Genomic DNA, 6,661 nt, shown 5'->3' with positions numbered 1-6,661 from the left:
AGGGGGAAGTGTTGCTAAGAAAATCATAAGAAAAAAAAAGAAAGTCATAAGGAAGCAAAAACACAGTTCCAGTAATGTAGTATTTCGTGAAAAAAAAAAAAAAATCCATGTGTAAGTGGACCTGTGTGGTTCCAACCCACGTTGTTCAAGAGTCAACTTTCCCTTCCCCCAGGTCGGTTAGGCTCCGATGAAAACACTAATAACTTGCTTCTCTGGAGGGCAGACCTTGTTAAGAAAAAGCAGAAAGCAAACAAAGAACCCAGGACGCTCTGATGTGTTCAAAGTGGTTAGTCCCCCCCTCCCCCTGCCAGAGGCAGGAGGTGGGATTTTTCTCGGATATGCAGTGTGAGAACCTGATCAAGCTCCAAGAGCTACACCTCACAGAATTGTGGGGTTCCGCCGATGACTGGGTTCCCCTGGAGTTTTTGGTTTCCCTCACCTCCAGCCTCCACTCATGTGTCAATTATGCCATGTGTCAATTACACGGCAGGGTTTCCTGCCCAGCGCTGCTTCCCTTGGAGCTATCTGCTCCAGTAAGTTGTGACTCTCTGTATTTGTCTGCCCGTCTCTCTAGTTTTCAGAGCAGCAGTGTGCTCTGTGACCTCCCTTCTCTACTGAATCTCTAAGAAGAGTTGTTAATTTTTCAGTTGGTTCAGCTCTTTGCTTGCTGTTAGGAAAGAGTGGTGGCTCCAAGCTTTTTACTTGCCAGACCAGCACGGGAAAATTTTTTTTTTTTAAGTGGGTTATATTAAATCACATTGTATGCTGCTGGGATGCTGCAGAAGGGAGGAAGGAAGGTGCGGGAGAAGAGAATAATCGCGGAGCTGAAGCCCTAGGGTAGGCTATTTCAGTGGGAGGGATGCAATCAAGCAGCCTTTGGCTGGCCACTTCCGTGGATCGATGCGGGCTGTCCGGTGGCCAACATCACATAGAGCCCGGCCTCATGTCCAGCAGTTCTCTCATCTCACCCTACCAGGCCAAAACACATTTTGTACATTCGCTCACGTTGGGGACCAAACTAGCTTTTAAGTGGATTGTGCAGAACTGTCTGCTTAAAAGTCGTGCGCTGAATAGCCGTGGAGATCTGGCCCTACAGAGGCGAGAAGCAGCCTCCCATCGCTTCTAGTGCATGGAGGAGCACACCCTCGGGACTCCCAGAGACACTGGGGGTTGGGGAAGAAGCAGACCTGGAAAGGACCTGGGAGTCCTGCAAATAGAGGGAGCTCAGATTCTTTGAGCACTAATGTCAACATGACCTCATTTGTGCTCAGAGACTGTCGAGGCTCTGGTGAAGTGCTCTCAGGTCGGTGCTTCTTAAGCATTAGCATGTAAAACCCAAAGGACTAGGGAACAGTAGACTCACTCCCCAGAGACTGTGATTCAGTTGGTCTGGGTCAGAGTCTGAGATTCCGCATTTCTGACAAGCTCCCAGGTGCAACTCCTGCTGCTGGTCTTGCTAGGAGTCTGAGCTGAGACCAGTGGGACCTAAAGAAGCGCAGATCCCTTCTCTGGGGAGGAGGTCAGGAAAAGCTTCACTGGAGAGGTATGTGAACCGCAACAATGTATAAGTTTGGGGCATGCCAAACCCAGGAGCAGTTGAAGGACGTTTCTTTCGTGGTCTTGGCAGCTAAAACTAAGTTGGTCATGTGGCAACGGACACTGGCTATTAACATAAATGTAATGAACGCATCCATGGTGCTGGCCACCATTCCAAGGAAATACTGATTTCAGGTAATGTAATCTTTTTTTTTTTTTTTTTTGGCAATCTTAATGGATGTGTTAGTTGTAGTAAGTAAATATGGTGAGTGAAGATTTGGTTATTTCTGAATTGTGAATTTAGATTATGGGAATCCTAATTCATTTGTAACGCTTCTTTTTAAATGTATTTTTTTTGCTTTATTTTAAAATTATTTTTATTTTATTATTACTTTATGTTTAAATATTTTATTTATTTATTTGAGAGAGAGCAAACATGATTTGGGGACCGAGGGAGAGGGAGAAGCAGACTCCCCACTGAACAGCGAGCCCAATGTTGGACTCCATCCCAGGACCCTGGGATCATACCCAAGTCAAGCACTTAATGGACTGAGCCACCCAGGAGCCCCAAAGAATATATTTTTTTAAGTAATCTCTGCACCCAACACGGGGCTTGAACTTAACGATCGTGGAATCAAGAGCCTCATGCTTTTCCCACTGAGCCAGCCAGGTGCTCCCTAACTCGTTTATAAAATTTTATTTATTTTAATAAATACTTTAGATAAATATCCACTTCACCTCCTCCAGAAAAACTTTCCTTAATAGCCATAGGCCCTGCCCATCAGATGAAGAGAGTTTTGCTATACCTCCCTATCGATGGACATTCTTTAGTTTGGTTTAATTTTATCTTGTGTGTGTGTGTTTTTTTTAAGGATTCTATTTATTTATTTGACACAGAGAGAGAGAGAGCACAAGCAGGGGAAGTGGCAGGGAGAGGGAGAAGCAGGCTCCCACTGGATCCTAGGACCCTGGGATCACAACCTGAGCCAAAAAGGGAGATGTTTAACCCACTGAACCACCCAGACGCCTCTAATTTTGTCTTGTTTTGGTTTGGTTTTTTTGTCTTGTTTTTATTTTTATTTTTTTTGGTCTTGTTTTAAATTAAGCAAAGACCAACAGTGTTATCAGTCTCTCTGGAGGTTTGTGCAGATGAACAGTGTTCATCACGGAGAAACCTTGCAGTTGCCTTGGGATTGTCTTGTTATAAATCTGAAATCTGTCTTTGGGATGCCTGGCTGTTGCTGAAGGGGAACAGAGGAATGCAGAGATACGTGGGCATATTTGTAGGATGATGGAGAAGTAGAAGCAGAAGAGAAAGGGGATAATGGAGGTTTAGGATAAGCCTCTAACTTGATTCATCTCCAAGTGAATTGGCAATTGTCTCAATGCCATTGATTGATGAATCAATCTGTTCTCTACTGATTTGAACTTAAAAATATGAACTTTTCAGGGCGCCTGGGTGGTTGATTAAGCACCTGACTCTTTTGGTTTTGGCTCGGGTCGTGATCTCAGGGTTGTGAGATCAAGCCTGGAGTTGGGGTCTGTGCTGGGCACGGAGCCTGGTTGAGATTCTCTCTCTCCTTCTCCCTCTGCCCCTTCTACCCTGCTCCCTCTCTCTCTAAAAGAGAAATATAAATAAATAAATAATAAAGAACCTTTCCCCTGTGTACTTTTTTTAAAAAATTTATTTATTTGACACAGAGAGAGCAATCACAAGTCTGCAGAGAGGCAGGCAGAGAGAGAGGAAGGGAAGCAGGTTCCCCGCTGAGCAGAGAGCCCGATTTGGGGCTTGATTCCAGGACCCTGAGATCATGACCTGAGCCAAAGGCAGAGGCTTAACCCACTGAGCCACCCAGGAGCACCCCCAACCCCCCACCCCTGTGTACTTTATAATACAGATTGTTTCACCGATCTCCAGGACTTGGGCTTCCAAGTTACTAAGACAGACTGAAGGTTATGTCCATTGCTAATCGTATTTCAGCAATTATGTTACCAATTTTAAAAACTCCGTCTCACTCTCTTGGCTACTTCTTTTTCATAGCCCACTGACTTTGTTCTATGAATGCAATATTCTCTTGGACCTCTCTGAAGACACTGATTTGAATTTTTAAAATGCTTTCCACATTAGCTTTTCCCTGAAAATTCAATGGTTTTGCTCCTTTGTCTTAGTTTTTCTCTGCCACGCTGTTGGCTGGTTCAGGGTCCTCTGCAGTTGTGAAGGTCACTGTTCACCTGGCAGTTTTTATTTCTGGAATGGGGCATAGCTACGCAGGACAGTGGTTGGGGTCGTGCCCACCCGAGGCTTCCCGTTTATGAAGCACGGGTAGGGAACAGGTTGCAGGGTCTTACCAGACGCATAAGAGCTTCAGGGGATTTCACTGTTCTGCCAAGATGCCTTTTGTCTCGACATTCTTCCGACCCGCCCCCCAGTTACCTGGGCACTCCCTCCTCTTTCCAATGACAGAGTCCATGCTGGGTCCCCTCTCTGGGCACAAGAAGTGCTTTATTTAGAAAGCTGTTCTCACTGGCAGTAGCCAGGGGTGAAAACTACAGCAAGACACTGTGCACCGAGTTGGAGAAAGGCCCATTTGCCTTGGCAGACCTTTAACTAACGTCTCTGCTTTTCTGCTCCATGACTCACTCTAGCCCCTACTAACGCAGAGCTTTTTTCTGGGGCTCTATTTGGAAGATTCATAATCATTTCTCCCATATCCTTCTCTTATTCTTGCACTAGCAGGGTGTGGGTCCTGCATTAGGATTTCCAGAACTTTCTTATTGTTTTCGAAAGGCCATATTAACAGCGTTTGGACAACAACACTCATCCTCTCCGTGGCTCTGTTTACTAATTGTTTTTACGGTGTTAAATTTTATTTTGTTGATATTGCCTCATTGGGCTAACCCTGGCATCAGCAAACATTTTTTTTCTTTCTTTTCTTTTTTTTTTTTTTTGGTCGAAGTGTAATTGACATAAAAATATATTAGTTTCAGGTGTACAACATAGTGACACAACATTTATATACCTTATGCTGTGATCACTGTGATAAATCTAGCTATGGTCTGTCACCACAGAGTGTCGTTTCAATATTATTAACTATATTGCCTGGGCGACTTACTTATTTTATTACTGGAAGTTTGTATCTTTTAATCCCCTTCCCCTTTCCGCCCACCCCCTCTGTTTACTCATCTTTCAATTTGGATAATAATACTATCTATTTTGTAGACTTATTTAAATGGCTTAATACATGTAAATTGCTGAGTGCTGTGGGGGGCCCATTGGAAACACTGAATAACTATCAGCCCTTACATTTCTCTGGTCTGCTAGTGACACCTTTTCTGGTGTCCCGGCACTGCTCTGAATTTGTTCCTTTTATACTTATTCTGGCATTTTAGTGGCATTTTGGAAGGAAGATGAGATGAAATCCATTAACTCTCTCCATCACCTTGAACTGAACCTGAGCACTTGTCTTTGAAAACTGCAAAAATAAGCACTCCAGGTGGTAAATTTTCTACCATTTTGAGTTTCACATTCTTGGTTTACTTAAACCTTGGAGACCACCTAATAGAGTACTCTCTCTTTAAAGGAGCAAAGAAATGAGAAATACCTTCCCCAAGGTTGCAGATCTATTTCGAGGGACAGATCCTTGCTTCCCAGTCCAATGTCCCTACCACTAAAAATAAGTAAATAACTATCTACCAGAAGTGCCAAGGTGATAAACTCCGTATGTCCATCTTGTGCCCTTTCCTCCCCTTACAACAGAACAGTCCCTCCTTCTATCTAAAGCCAATCCTTTCCCCAGGACTGTCACCCCCAACCTCTCCTGCTTTCTTCGGTGTTTTCTGTTATTAGTAACACCTTATTTGTAGCATATTCAACCTCTTGCGTTTAACTAGTTCCTTTAAACATATCGGAATCTATCCCTTTAAGAAAAAGGAACAACAGGGACGCCTGGGTGGCTCGGTTGGTTAAGCAGCTGCCTTCGGCTCAGGTCATGATCCCAGCGTCCTGGGATCAAGTCCCACATCGGGCAGGTCATGATCCCAGCGTCCTGGGATCGAGTCCCACATCGGGCTCCTTGCTCGGCAGGGAGCCTGCTTCTCCCTCTGCCTCTGCCTGCCATTCTGTCTGCCTGTGCTCGCTCTCTCCCCCCCTCTCTCTATAAATAAATAAAATCTTTAAAAAGAAAAAAAAGAAAAAGGAACAACAGAGGTGCCTGGCTGGCTCAGTGGGCGGAGCATGCGACTCTTCATCTCTTGATCTTGGGGTTGTAAGTTCGAGCCCACACTGGGGTGCAGAGATTACTTCAAAAACATGTTTTAAGGAAAGGAAAAAGAGCAACAGACCTATTGGGCTCCTTCCTCTACCCCCAGACTCTGCTCCATCTTTCTACTCCTTTTTGCCTCCAAAGTCCTGCAAAGTACCCTCCCCATTGTGCTCCCCCCCCCCCCGCCCCCGCCTCCGCACTTGCATCTGCTTCCAGCCTCATCGCTCCAGCACACTTCCCTCATTAAGATCACGTGTGAGGGGCGCCTGGGTGGCTCGGTGGGTTAAGCCGATGCCTTCGGCTCAGGTCATGACTCAGGGTCCTGGGATGGAGCCCCGCTTCGGACTCTCTGCTCAGCAGGGAGCCTGTTTCCTCCTCTCTTGCTGCCTGCCTCTCTGCCTGCTTGTGATCTCTCTCTGTCAAATAAATAAATAAAATCTTAAAAAAAAAAAAAAGATCACATGTGACCCCCGTGCCACTCAGTCCAACAGAACATTTTCAGGCACCAGGTTCTCCCAATTCTCAGCAGCAAAGGACGCAGGTGACCAGCTCTGCCCTCGTGCAAGCTGTTCTTTGGGTTTGGGGACACCAACGCCCTCCCCTCTTTTATGCCACCTCCTTGGCCATTCCTTCTCAGTAGTGTTTGCTGGCTCGCCCCGTCTACCTGGCCAGTCAATGTGGTGGTCACACAAGGCTTGGTCTTGTTTCTCTTTATCTTCATTTTTAAAAGTAGCTTAGTTCTTTATGGCTCACTCTCTGTACTCCCTAGGTGAGTTAGAGCCCAAGGCTTTGATAGCCATCTATATACTGTCAGCCCCCGAATTTAGATCTCCAACTCAGACCTCTCTCTCCAGTCACTGACT

The sequence above is a fragment of the Mustela nivalis genome, assembly GCF_964662115.1.
Source record: "Mustela nivalis genome assembly, chromosome: X".
Taxonomy (NCBI): Eukaryota; Metazoa; Chordata; class Mammalia; order Carnivora; family Mustelidae; genus Mustela; species Mustela nivalis.
The sequence above is the reverse complement of the archived record's forward strand: the minus strand, read 5'-3'. Positions refer to the sequence as shown.